General features: G+C 42.8%; 1 pseudogene; it reads right to left on the reverse strand.

Annotated features, from left to right (window-relative positions):
* Positions 1-365: 365 nt before the first annotated feature.
* Positions 366-7679, reverse strand: LOC113612792 (brain protein I3 pseudogene; annotated as a pseudogene).
* Positions 7680-12977: the final 5298 nt, after the last annotated feature.

Raw genomic sequence — 12977 nt, forward strand, 5'->3', positions numbered from 1 at the left:
TTAGAAAATACAAATAAACAGAATAAAAGAAAAGAAAAATCATCTATAATCCTACTAGCCAGAGATAAAAACTGGTAACATTTTGGTGTCCGTAGCTCCTGTTTGTTCTAAGTCTATATAAATATGTATTTATTTATTATACTGGAATCTTTTTTTGTTTTTTGACAATGGGACGGATCTCATTTATTTAAAACACTATTTCTCACCTTTCTCAAATGGAAGACTGTGAAAAATAAAAGCAGTGCTTTACTGAGCTGTCGTTGACCTGGGAGCAGTGCCGTGCGCGTCCACACTCCCGACCGCTGTGCCCTCAGCTCCTCCTGGCAGTGCCCAGTCCCACCTCACTTTACAGAACAGTCCTGAAGCTGAATCCCATAAAGCTATTGTACACGACATTTACATTAGAAAAAGAGAGCTGGGTGTGGGGAAACCAGGTGTGCTGTTCCCTTTAAGTAAAGTTTGCTCCACAGTTGGGCCATCTTCGCTTCCTCAAGGCAAAACAGCAGATGAACCCAAAGGGGCACAAGACGATGGCCAGGAAGATGCCCAGGAAGGTGAAGGAGTCCTCCAGAGCCCCGACCCCGCAGACAGGGCAGCCTCCAACGACAACGATGGAACTGGCACGGTGCCGGCTGACATTTCGACTGTGGATGTTGCAGACTCTGGGGTGGTGATGGGGTAACCCTGTGACGAGGCAGGGGGAGGGCGGCCGCGGGGAGGGCGCCGTAGCGGTGCGGGCCGCACGCTTAGTCGCCCTGGCCGGCCTCCAGGTGGTAGGCGGGCGGCCGCTCGGGCAGCAGGGGCTTGTGGTCCAGGGCGGGCGGCTCCCGCTCGCGCTCGGGCTCGGCTCCGGCTCGGACTCGCGGGGACGCCAAGACGCCCGGCGGCGGGTCTGGGCCCCCTGGAGGCGGGCGCCGCGGGCTTCCCCCGCCGCGCCTCCCCACGCCTGGAATCTACTTTTTCACTTGACAAAATATCCTGCAGATTTCCCCAAAGCAATACATGTGATTCTAGAACACGCTCTTTAATCATTGGGGAGCTTTGCATTATGGCTGTATCATAATTTACATACTGCTGGAGTCTTATCTTCCTCTGCCTAAACTGCTTTCAGTAACATTGCTGCTCCATTTCCACGTATTTTATCCCTTACTTCCCTTCCCACTCCCAGAATGACTCTTAATCATCTACATTTATAGAATGCAAATGAGACCTTCCAAAAACTAAAGTGGCTGTGAAATTCACAAGGTGATATTTTCCGATGGGGAAGGAAGAAGCAAAGTTTTTGCAACGTATTTATCCTTTTGATTATTATTTTTGTCATTATTATTCTTATTTGCTTGGGAAACCTTTAGTTTTTATTCTCCGAGTAGTAACAAATGACTTGGAGGGGACAAAGGAGAGGTCAGGATGGGTAGCAAGACGAAGCCATTTAAGTTAGGGTTAGGTGTGGCTGCAAGAAAAAAAAGCCACAACAAACTCAAAACTAACAGTAGCTTAAATGAGCAGAAGTTTATGTCACTCTTACATAAAAGTCTGGGGACTTCCCTGGCAGTGGGAAGACTTCACGCTTCCACTGCGGGGGAGCATGGGTTTGATCCCTGGTCAGGGAACTAAGATCCCGCGTGCCGCGTGGTGTAGCCAAAAGGAAAAAATTTAAAATAAAAAAGGAAAAGTCAGGAGGTAGGCACTCCGATACAGTACTCCATGGAGTATCAAAACCCAGACTTCTTCTACTTGCTCTCCTAAACGTTTTCTTCTACTCCCGAATTCACCTCACAAGGTTCACATGGTTGCTTTAACTCTAGCCATTACATCGACATTCCATCCAGAGGGGAGGATATGAAAAAATGGAGAAGAAAATGTCATTCTTTTAAAATGCACTGTTTTTGGAAATTGAACATGTCATGTCTGCTTAGTCACTTGGCCACCTATGGATGTGTGAGATGCTGGGAAATATAGTCTTTATCTCAGTGTTCATGGGCCCAGATAAAAATCAAGAATGCTATTGCTGGGACTTCCCTGGCGGTCCATTGCTTAGGATTCTGTGCTCTCACTGCCGAGGGCCCGGGGTTCAATCCCTGGTCGGGGAGCTAAGATCCCACAAGCCTCACAGTGTGTCCAAAAAAAAAAAAAAAGGATGTTATTGCTATAGAAGAAGGAGAGAATGGATATTAGGGCACAATCAGATATCTCTGCCATGAGAACCACCAGATGATTAATAAATGTCAAAATTTTTCTAAAGTAAATTATTTAATTATACGTAGTTTAATTGAAAGTAACTATAAAACTAGTCCTTCGTGGAGGAGGATCAAACTCAAGGAAAATATCAATTACATTAACAGTCAAATGTAATCAAACTCTCGCCATGAACAGATGGGCTAAGTAAATACACATTCAGTACTTTAATCCCTGCTGGATTTCTGAAATCAGCCAGCTCCCTCTGAAGGAACATGTGTTAAAGGAAAGAAAAACGGATATCCCTTGAGCATCTTCATCAGCACCTGGTTTCATCAGAATGGGGCTCTATAATCCATCAGGAGCTGACAGCTGCAGATTCCATGGCACACCCAGATCCACTTCCCAAATCTCTTGGGTAAAGGAAGTGAGAAGAGTAGGCTATATGGAGAGAGGAAGAAAGCTAGTCGCCTTGACAACCCAGTGACTTTGCTCCTGCTGCTTCAACTGTCTAGAATCTCTTGTCCCTTCTCTACAGGAAGAAATGCTGCTTTTCTTTCTCAGCGTTTAAGGTACCATTCAAATATTTATTTGCTTCCCATGATACTTGTTCCCTGACTCTTTAATTTTGGGACCCATTCAATCATCCATTCGGCAAATACTGAGAAGTCTATCACATGCCAGGAGCGGTACTTGGCACCGGGTGGGGGGACTCACTAGTCAGTTAGACGAGCCTGTGCCTTCAAGCCACATATAGCACCAATTAGGATGGCTAGCCTAGCGCTCCCCCGGTGTGCTAAGCTAACTGTCTAAACAAAGGATGGAGAGCTTCTGCAGAGCAGAAACCTGGTGTTTTAATTGACAAATACTTACAGAGAACTATGTGCCAGCCACTGTTCTGTTCTGTGTGCATTAAGTATATTGATTCTTTCAAGTCATATAGCAATCCCATGAGTTATAGTCTCATTATTACCTTATTTCGCAGACAATGAAACTGAAGCATAGAGAGGTTAAGTGTGCCCAAGGTCACACAGCTAGTAAGCAGCGAAGCTAAGATAAACGCACATTCAGTGCTTTACTGTGAATCTGGCTCTAGTGTACATGCTTCACTAATATGCCATGTTTTATAATGATTCATGCTACCTGAATTCCTAGTATTTACTAGGACGCCTGGAACATAGTAGGTATTCAGTAAACATATGTTGAATAGAAATGAGCCAGCTAGGGCTTCCCTGGTGGCGCAGTGGTTGGGAGTCCGCCTGCCGATGCAGGGGACGCAGGTTCGTGCCCCCGTCTGGGAAGATCCCACATGCCGCGGAGCGGCTGGGCCCATGAGCCATGGCCGCTGAGCCTGCGCGTCCAGAGCCTGTGCTCCGCAATGGGAGAGGCCACAACAGTGAGAGGCCCGCGTACCGCCCACCAAAAAAAAAAAAAAAAAAAAAAAAAAGGAATGAGCCAGCTGCTTGACATTGGGCAAGTTATTCTCTCTGAAACACAACTTCTACAAAGAAGAAATTGGACTGGGAGATCTCTAAGGTTCCTTGAAACTCTCAATTTGTTCCCTGTTCACATACTAGATAACTTAGGTGTGGCAGAGCTCTTGAGGGGTCATCAGATGGAGTCCTAGGGATCAGTCTGATTTCATCTACAGCAGGCAGGTGGGAATTCCTTCAGTTGACTGCGTTTTTCAGGATGTCCCACCTTTTTGAGTCTGAGGCGTAGACGATTTATAGGTTCTGTGAATGGCATACTGTAGCAGGATAAATAGAATATCTAAAAAGTTCCTTCATTGGGTGCAAAGGTAAACACTTTCCTCTTGCACGGACAGTAGTTTTGTAACAGAGAACGTTTTGGTCACACTTCACTTCAATTTCAAGCGGCCTTGGATTATATTCTGAACTCTATGGATTCGTGATAGAGGGAACACTGTAACGCTTCTCAGACCTCTAATCTTTGTAAATGTGGCTACAAACAATGCATTATCCCCGATAATAGACTGCTCTGACTTACTTTTTCAGATAACACATTGTGCCCCAAAGACCTAAGGGTACACTGCCAGACCTTTGACCAAAGACCAGCAAAATCCCCATCCTCTGACCAAATGCCAGCTTCAGTCACTGTACTTTGGCTGGTCTTCTCCCTCCTGCAGCGTCAGCTGGCCTGCACATTTCCCTTCCCCACTCAGCTCCTGCTGCCTGGTAATCACTGAATTGGCAGGACTGCCGACTCTGGTGAGTAATGGTCAGACAGGGGCAGTGCACTGGGCTAAGACTGACTGTATGGGAGAACATTGGTGGTCATGAGCTTCCCTAAGCCTCCATCAACAGTCATATTATTTTCTCTGTGGAGCAGGACCGTGTGCCCTTGCACTTGAGGACCTAATGTACCCCGACTGGTTTCGACTATTTGCTCGACTCTGAAAGCCTCTGACGTAACACTTTATTGTTTTGCTGAGGCAGGAATTGAACGCACACCCTGTGAGATTGGTATGAAGTTCAGAGTGAGTCTCTTTGCCAGTTAGTGTTAGTCAAACCCCTAACAGCTGGGCATGACTCCTTTTAGGCATCTAAGATTTGATCTCCATTAATTTTCCTGACAACCCAGTGAGATTCTTCTTACTATTATCCCAGTTTTACGCATGAGAGAATTATATGTTCTAGTGCGAATCATACATTTAAAAATTCTTGGAGGTCTAAGAGTGTCTCCTTCCCCCAGAGGGAGGAGAGGTAAGGGCAAACTGTGGGTTAAGGGGCGAGTTCCTAGCACACACCATTGTATGGAGGCTCTGCTCTTCATTGATGGATGAATTTCTTCCCCTCATCCCCAGTCTCTATTTTTATTCCTTTCCTCCATGAGTTCTTGTAAATAATGTAGTGTTTTGTATGTATGTGTTTTTAATTGACTTATGTGTCTAATTGCGCTACTTCGCGTTTCCACTGTAGGGGGCACGGGTTCAATTCCTGGTCAGGGAACTAAGATGCCGCGTGCTACACCACAGCCAAATGAAAAAACATTTTTTTTTAAATTCAAAACTATGTTTTTAATATCCAACCATGTCACTAACTGTATATCTAGTTCAGTGCTTCAATCTGCAACATGTTATTCCATAGGATACATTCTTAGCATTTTATGTATCCAGCCCCCTAGTTATGGACACTAGGGGAATTTTATATATATAAATCATATATATATCTCATATCTATATATGTAGAAGTGATGTGTCACAGCACATATGTAAACCGCACTTTACTAAGTACCGCCAGATGGCTTTCCAAGTGACTGTACCTGTTTATACTCCTACCACCAATACCTACCGTGATATTATCCATCAAAGTTTTATTTGAATTGGTTTCTGATTTTCTTAAGTTTTTGTATGGCTGGACAATTACCTGGAAGTGTTAGCAAAAGAAAGGTGAGGGGAGTTGGGTGAGTTAGGGCCCCCCCGGTCCCCTCCCCACACTGATTTACCTCTCCCATCCTCCTGTCCTCCCCCATGTCCCAGAACCTGCTGGAAGAAATGTTCTCTCTGAACCTTCTCTCTGAACAGCTTTTTCCCTTTTTCTCAGAGTTTTCACCACACATCAACAGAGTGTCCTCCTCGTTCCCTGCTCTCAGAATCCAAATTCTTCCTACTTTTGTGAGGTCCAATTTAAGACCTAGTTCCTCCATGAAGCCCTGTCTAATGATTCTGGCCTACATGTGTCTCTTCTCATTTTGACTGTATCTCTCTCATTTGGGGGATTTGTTTATATTCAATGTAACTCTCTTTTATGTTCTATGTTGTTTCCAAAAGAGAGACTGGGCAAATTAAACGTGTCCTATCTGGTCAGCCCCATCGTTAGTTTCTTCACTTCATTTGACTTATACTCTCCCAGCACCTGTGGGAAAATCCGATATTCCCAGCCCATCTCATCCACCCCCCCAAGTCAATCCTCCCTAAGATTATGGAAAGATTTCACTAGCCGAAGAAACACAGAACAAGCCTTATATCTGCAAAGCATACATCCCGGGGGCCTTGCAAAATTCCTCTCACTGGTTACCCATATCCGTATTGACTCAGAGTTTGTGCAGTTAAAATGTGTGAGGTAAATCCCAGGTGTGTCTGTGGAACTCGCTGCTGAGCTTCGGCCTGGTCCCCATGGTGCTGTCCTCACTGATCCTTCAACAATCACCTGCTCATTTCCTGAGCAAACACGGTTCCTAGCAGAAAGTGATCTCTTTCTATCTCTTTCCCATAATCCACCCACCAAAATTAAATGAATTGGGAAAAATACCCTTTCCCACCACTGATTCACTATACTGTTTTCCATTCTTAGTTTTCACAAAAAAAACCCTCCAGTTTTTGTAACCAAAATTTCTAGTTACTAAGCCAAAATTGACTTTCTTCTTTCTTCCAATCAGAATTTTGACGTTATTCAGGACGGCATGAATCTCCTGTGAAAGTACATTTCTCAATCTGTTCGGCAGCCTAAGTTTTATGTGACGGTTATTGTCTTTAAAATGAAAGCCAAAGTTACTGCATAAGACTTTCCGTGATGTTCCTTAAAGAGAAATAACTCAGGGGCACTCACCATTGCCCCTCGTCCTTTCTTATTCCTCTCAGACTGTGGTCATGATGCCTGGGGAAGAGGGTAGAGTAGGTGCCACTTGGGTGTCATGAAGATGGAGACAACATACGCTAAGGATGGCTTAAAGGAAAGATAAAAGGAAGCTGGGTCTCTGATGACGTCGTGGAGCTACCATAGCCACCCTGGACTCTGTTCCTCTAGGTGCTTTGTAACGTAAGAAAAAAATAAAACTTCTAATTTGTTCAACCACTGTTTTTTTCGGTGTTATCTATTACACGCTGTCAAACGCAAATCCTGATTGCCATTTGTCTTTGACAAACCGCTTCTCTGGAAGAATCTTGCCCTGGTTCAAAGGCAGCTTGGTAGGAAAAAAATCTGGCGTTTTTCGAGAGCCCAAAGTTTCTCCAGGTCAGACCCCAAGTGTCCACATACCATGCTGTGTACTCTGCCTCTTTCTTCCATCTCATGAACCTTCTGTTGGTGATATGGGATATCACCCAGTGGTTTAGACGTTTTCAGCATTCTCTTCCTTGCTGGTGGAGAATTCCTGCAAGGATAAAGCAGTTTAGTTTCTTGCAGTGGCGGGGGGTGAGCATATGGCCTGCTTCTGTCCAAGGAGATCCAGAAGGGAAGGCAACTGGGAAGCTTCTCTCACAGAAAGGGACCCGTGAAAACCAATGTCCCTTCCTCTTCACTGGATATGTTGCTTAGAAATGCTGAGTCATCTTGTGATCAGTGACTCCGTGAAGGGAGTGAAGACCTGGGTGGGAAACACTCAGGCCCTCGACCTATCTCCAGGTCACACCACCCATCCTGGACACGAACTGCCTTTGAACATCTGGTTAATTGTTTTTTCCACTTTCGGGTATATTCTGTTACTGGCACTTGAAAGAACTCTAAATGATACAGGGTTGTCAGAATAGGGCTGGCTGCCATCTTCACAATTTCTAGATCTGTTTCTTTGAATTAAGCTCCTCTGTTCCCTTGCCATGTAGATCCCTGAACTGCCTGGGTTGCTGGTCATCAGACAAACCCAGACAGGCCTGAATCTGCAAGGAGTGTAGTTCAGGCTTCATGCTGGGACTCTGCGTTACAAGCGCAATGTAATTCCTATTCTAATTCTTGACTTTTTTAGTATTGTAAATTTTAATACAACCACCACTGTGTGGTATGTTATTTTTTAAAATAGTAAAACAATTTGGATGCTTGATAAAAAGTCTTTACAAGGGAAACAGGATTGTGATAAAATATCAGAATTATATTTAAAAAAATCCACAAACAGGAATTAAAATACGTGGAGTCAAACTTTCATTACCTAATTGAAATGTTTGAAAATATTTTGCAGGTTTTTAGGAACAACTAATAGCCTTCAAACAAGATACCAAAGATAAATATTTTATTTGCTACAAATAAGTGTTGTCTTATTTCCGTGGGTACATCCTGATATATCTCCAGATGAGATATTTGCTGCTAGTTAACCCGGTGGTATTAATTTGTGCTTTAAATCGAGCAGGGACTTGCAAGGTAGATAGGCTGAATATTTAACATTTCCGTTCGAATCGTCAAGATACATATAAATCTTACATCGTTCTTCAGTCTCCTTTCCCACAGTGGCAGGAGTGCTGTCTAGATGGTCAGTTCTAAACCGAGTCAGTCCAGCTCTGTCTACCTGCACAGAACACTTGCGTGAAACATGAAAATTTCAGTCAGTCATCTGATTAGTTTCAGATTCACAGGCAAAGCGTTGGAATGATTAAACGTCTCACTTTCCACAGAGATTTGGGCAAGTCAGTGATACAGTCTTTGTTTTTTTCCTGAAGAAGATACCACATGACCAAGAGGAAAGCTCTGACCTGTTATAATTAAGGAAAATAATCCTGTATCTCTGTGTATGACAACCACACATTGTTACCAAGAATGTTCAGCTTCCTGAATGTCGAAGTGGTATTCTGAGAGGAAAGACTGCTAGATAGAGATTTGGGAATTATCTTTTAGACGAGATTAACTAAATTAGTAAGGAAATAGGGGGTTAGCCTAGGATTCTGGGTCAGTCAGAAACCAACCCTGGTCTAAATAAAAATTAGATAAGTTCTTTGTGTAGCTATTACTAGAGGGCTTTGAGCCCTATTCAGACAACCCTTTGATTTTTATTCTACTGGCAAGAACCCCAGGGAGGGAGTGGGCGACTGGTGTCTCTAACCTAAACCCCAATAACCCTAAACTGCCAATATTAAGCTAGTTCAAGAGGTCCAGGAGAAAGGAGAGCTTTTGAGACTTGAGTGTGGTGTGCCTCCCTTGGGAATACTCAGACCATGGGAGAGCATGTGACTGAAGCACTGTAGCCATGGAACCAGAGCAGAAAGTACTCTGAAGAGTCCAATCATCTTCATTGTCACAAATGAGAAAACACATCCAGGCAGATTCTGGATGAAATCTCAGATCTCTTGCTTCATTTACTTCCACGTTCTTCTAGTACATCATTGGACCAAAAGACTATTAAGAGAGTAATGAAGGAAAAAAAAAAAAGGAGATGCTCCAGCTTTGGATATCAATGATGTATATGAATTCACTCCGAAGAACACTGGGCAATAGAAAGGAATTTGCTATGGGTCTCAAAATCTACGAAAGGACTTCACCAAAAACGCCAAAATAGTGCCCCAAATAACAGTCTCACTTGGGTGTGAAAGACTACTACAAACGTCGTGATCACTGTAATAAAGTTGTTCACACCTCTCCACCTTCAGGGTCTGGCCAATAGTGTATAAAAACAAAGGACTGGGCTACACGGGAGTTGAAGCATAACATTATTAGGACTTTGGTGATGGCTAGATTGGAAACGGTGGGGCTGGGTGTAGAGGGAGCGGCAGGGGCGAGTCAGTTTGCTTGATGGAAGCAGGTCTGAGAGAGACAGAGAGATAAAGACAGAGAAACAGAGACACAGGTGGGAGCAAGCAAGTATTTATTGCCCAAATTTCAAAGCAGGGACGGTTGGTGAAAATGGATGTCATACTCTCTCTAATCCCACCAAGGTAAGGCACTCTCCTCCTATTTATTATAGGTATTATTACCTATGATTATTTTTTTAGAAATCGTTTTATTATTTTAGTAGGTACGGAAAATTGCCCTTCCCTTGTTTTTGTTTTGTTTATTTTATTTTTCAAAATTTACCTAGTTACTTTTAAGATTATTCTTTCCATGACCTTTAGAATTTTCAGAAAAATCATCCAAATACTGGAAATAAGACAAAGGTGAGCAGCACATCTTTTGAACAGCGTATCACTTTAGAGCTGTAGCGAAATGTACTTAGTTCATTGTTTACTGTTGATTAAGGCCCCAGACTTAGTGAAATTACTTGCTAAATTCTAGATTTTTGTCTGGTGGAGATGCAAATAATTTCTGTCTTGTGAAACAGATCATCTCTAAGATTTACAGCCTGTTGGGAATTAATCAGTTTAAAAAAAAAAAATCAGACTTGGCAACCTTGGGACTTCCCTGGTGGCACAGTGGATAAGACTCCGCACTCCCAATGCAGGGGGCCCGAACCAGCGTTCGATCCCTGGTCAGGGAACTAGATCCCACATGCATGCCACAACTAAGGAGCCTGCCTGCCGCAGCTAAGACCTGGTGCAACCAAATAAATAAACATATTTTTAAAAATCTCATTAAAAAACCCCAAAAAACTTGGCAACCTTATCCTAACATTTCTTTGTTAAATTGATTATATATACTGAAGTTTTCAGATACTCTCTGAATCAATCATAACATCTTACCAGTTACCTCGTTAATGATCTTTGACGTGTTCATTTTGTATTTGCTGGATGATTATGCTGTTACCTTTTGGAAAATTATCCTTTAACAGAATATTTTTTTCCTAGTATCGCTCCAAAAATATCTTGTTGAGCTTTTGAATGGAATTCATTTCATTTATAGATTCTTTTGGGGAGAATTGACATCCTTACGGTACTGAGATTTACTATCCAAGAACTAGCCTTTTTTTTTACTTTGCTTAGTTTTCTTCATTTAGGTACTACAGATTTTGTGTTCAGTTTATTCTTGGGTAATTTATGTTTTTGTTGTTAATGGGAGTTGTTTCCATTTTTATTTTCTAACTGGTTAATTTTTGGAATAAAAGAAAGTGTATGTGCAGGGTATGTTCTATAATTATGCCTTACTTTACTGAAAGTGAGCTATACTTTACAATAAAAAGGTTTTGTTTTTGTTTTTTTGTGGTACGCGGGCCTCTCACTGCTGTGGCCTCTCCCGTTGCAGAGCACAGGCTCCGGACGCGCAGGCTCAGCGGCCGTGGCTCACGGGCCCAGCCGCTCCGCCGCATGTGGGATCCTCCCGGACCGGGGCACGAACCCATGTCCCCCGCATCCGCAAGTGGACTCTCAACTACTGCGCCACCAGGGAAGCCCCAATTAAAAGGTTTTTTAAGCCACCTGATCATGTAAATAGTCTAAATATGACAATTAAAAGACAAAAACTTTCTCATCACACACCAAAAAAAAAAAATTGCAACTATGTATGGTGATGCGTGTTAACTAGACTTATTGTGGTCAACATTTCACAATATATATAAATATCAGATCATTATTTTGTACATCTGAAACTAATGTTTTATGTCAATTATATCTCAATAAAATAATATCCATAATAAAAATGTGTATTTATTGGATAACCTCCCATCTTACTGAATTCTTATATTATTTCTAAAAGTTTTTTTTAGTTTTTTTAGATATACTATATTATAATCAAATCATGATAATTTTGCTGCTCCCTTGCCAATATTTGTAATTCTTATTTTCATAAAGCACATTTAGAACACTGTTGAATAATAAATGGAATAGTGGGCACCCTTGTTTTGTATAACATTATCATACTTAGTTTGAGGTGCCATTTTTGAAGGCACTAGAGAGAAAGCGTGTTTTTAGGAAAGGTCTCCTTAAATAGCTCAATCTCTATTTTCACTTAGTTCTCTTCTCCTATTAATCATACCTCAAACATTGACTCCTCTGTGTGTTGAAGACAGGTCGGGAGCTCTGCTGATACTCACATGCTAACATACCAGCTTTATTATTAACATACCAACTCCATATAAGCAACTGTAACGCTCTCTAAATTTACCTGGCATCTCAAAAAAAAAAAAAAATTGCTGCTTTTGGAGGTAAAAGAAGGTTTTTTTTCCTTTTTTTTTAAGGTTGGACGTGCACTTAGAGAAAGTGGTAGGAACAGGATGTACCATTCCTGCTGCTCTTTCTACCAGGGTACCCCATCCAGGTGAAGGGAAGGGGCCAAACAAACAGCTTTCCCATGTCTGCCAAATGGTCCTTGTCACCGCTGTGGCCTTGCCAAGGGCAGGGCCCCTGCTATAGACTCTGTGGAGCTAAAAGCTGAATGCAGAATACTTTCCCGTGCTTTTGGCCTGTGGAGCAGGCTTGTCTGGCCCAGATCACACTTGAATAGATGAAAAGAATCTGTTTTTGCCTTGGCCCTCGGCCTGCAGTGGAGGCCACAAAGGCTAGTTCAGACACACAGGAGTGGAAGGGCAGCTAAGAAAGGAGAGAGAATACTTAGGAGATTTTGAGACGAAATAAACAAACCCTCAAGAACATTTCCAGCTGATGTAGATTACGAGTCATTCAAATGGCCCCTTTCCTCTTATTTGGAGAAGAGATGAAAATTGCAAAGAAACTAGTTATAGCCTCCTGTGGTTTCACTGGAATCCAGTCTCCCAACCTCTTTAAGGAAACCTAGGTAAAAATAAAGTTACAGGCCTAAAGGTGGGACCCTGGGAGATGAGAAACATCATGAACAAGATGGATTTCTCACCCCTCCCCGCCCCAGCTTGATTCAGGAGTGCAAGAGTTTAACCAAAGTAAGAGAAATGCCGGTTTCGTGCATGATAATGATGTTGGGAAAACTAGCAGTGGTTTTTATCAACGTGCTTTGTTTGGTGGGTAATTGTGAGAAGCAGTCCTTTTGTTTAAAAGCTGTCTTTGGAGTAGCTGAGAGCTTTCTACTCTGGTTAGAACCAATGAAATGGGATTTTTCACATCTGAGCAGTGACTGTGCCTAATGTTGCCGCCTGCAGGGCTTTGAACACAGTCCCAGGGATGCACAGGGGGATCTGTCTGCAGCCCAAACCCAGGATGCAGCAAGGAAGTAGGGTCTGTGGGACATGAGGAAGCTCCATCCTTCTACTTACCAGGTTGGTTACTCTTGGTTATTTCC

The sequence above is a fragment of the Aethalodelphis obliquidens genome, unplaced genomic scaffold (genome assembly GCF_003676395.1).
Source record: "Aethalodelphis obliquidens isolate GAN/ISIS:26980383/991018 unplaced genomic scaffold, ASM367639v1 scaffold82, whole genome shotgun sequence".
In the NCBI taxonomy this organism is placed as follows: Eukaryota; Metazoa; Chordata; class Mammalia; order Artiodactyla; family Delphinidae; genus Aethalodelphis; species Aethalodelphis obliquidens.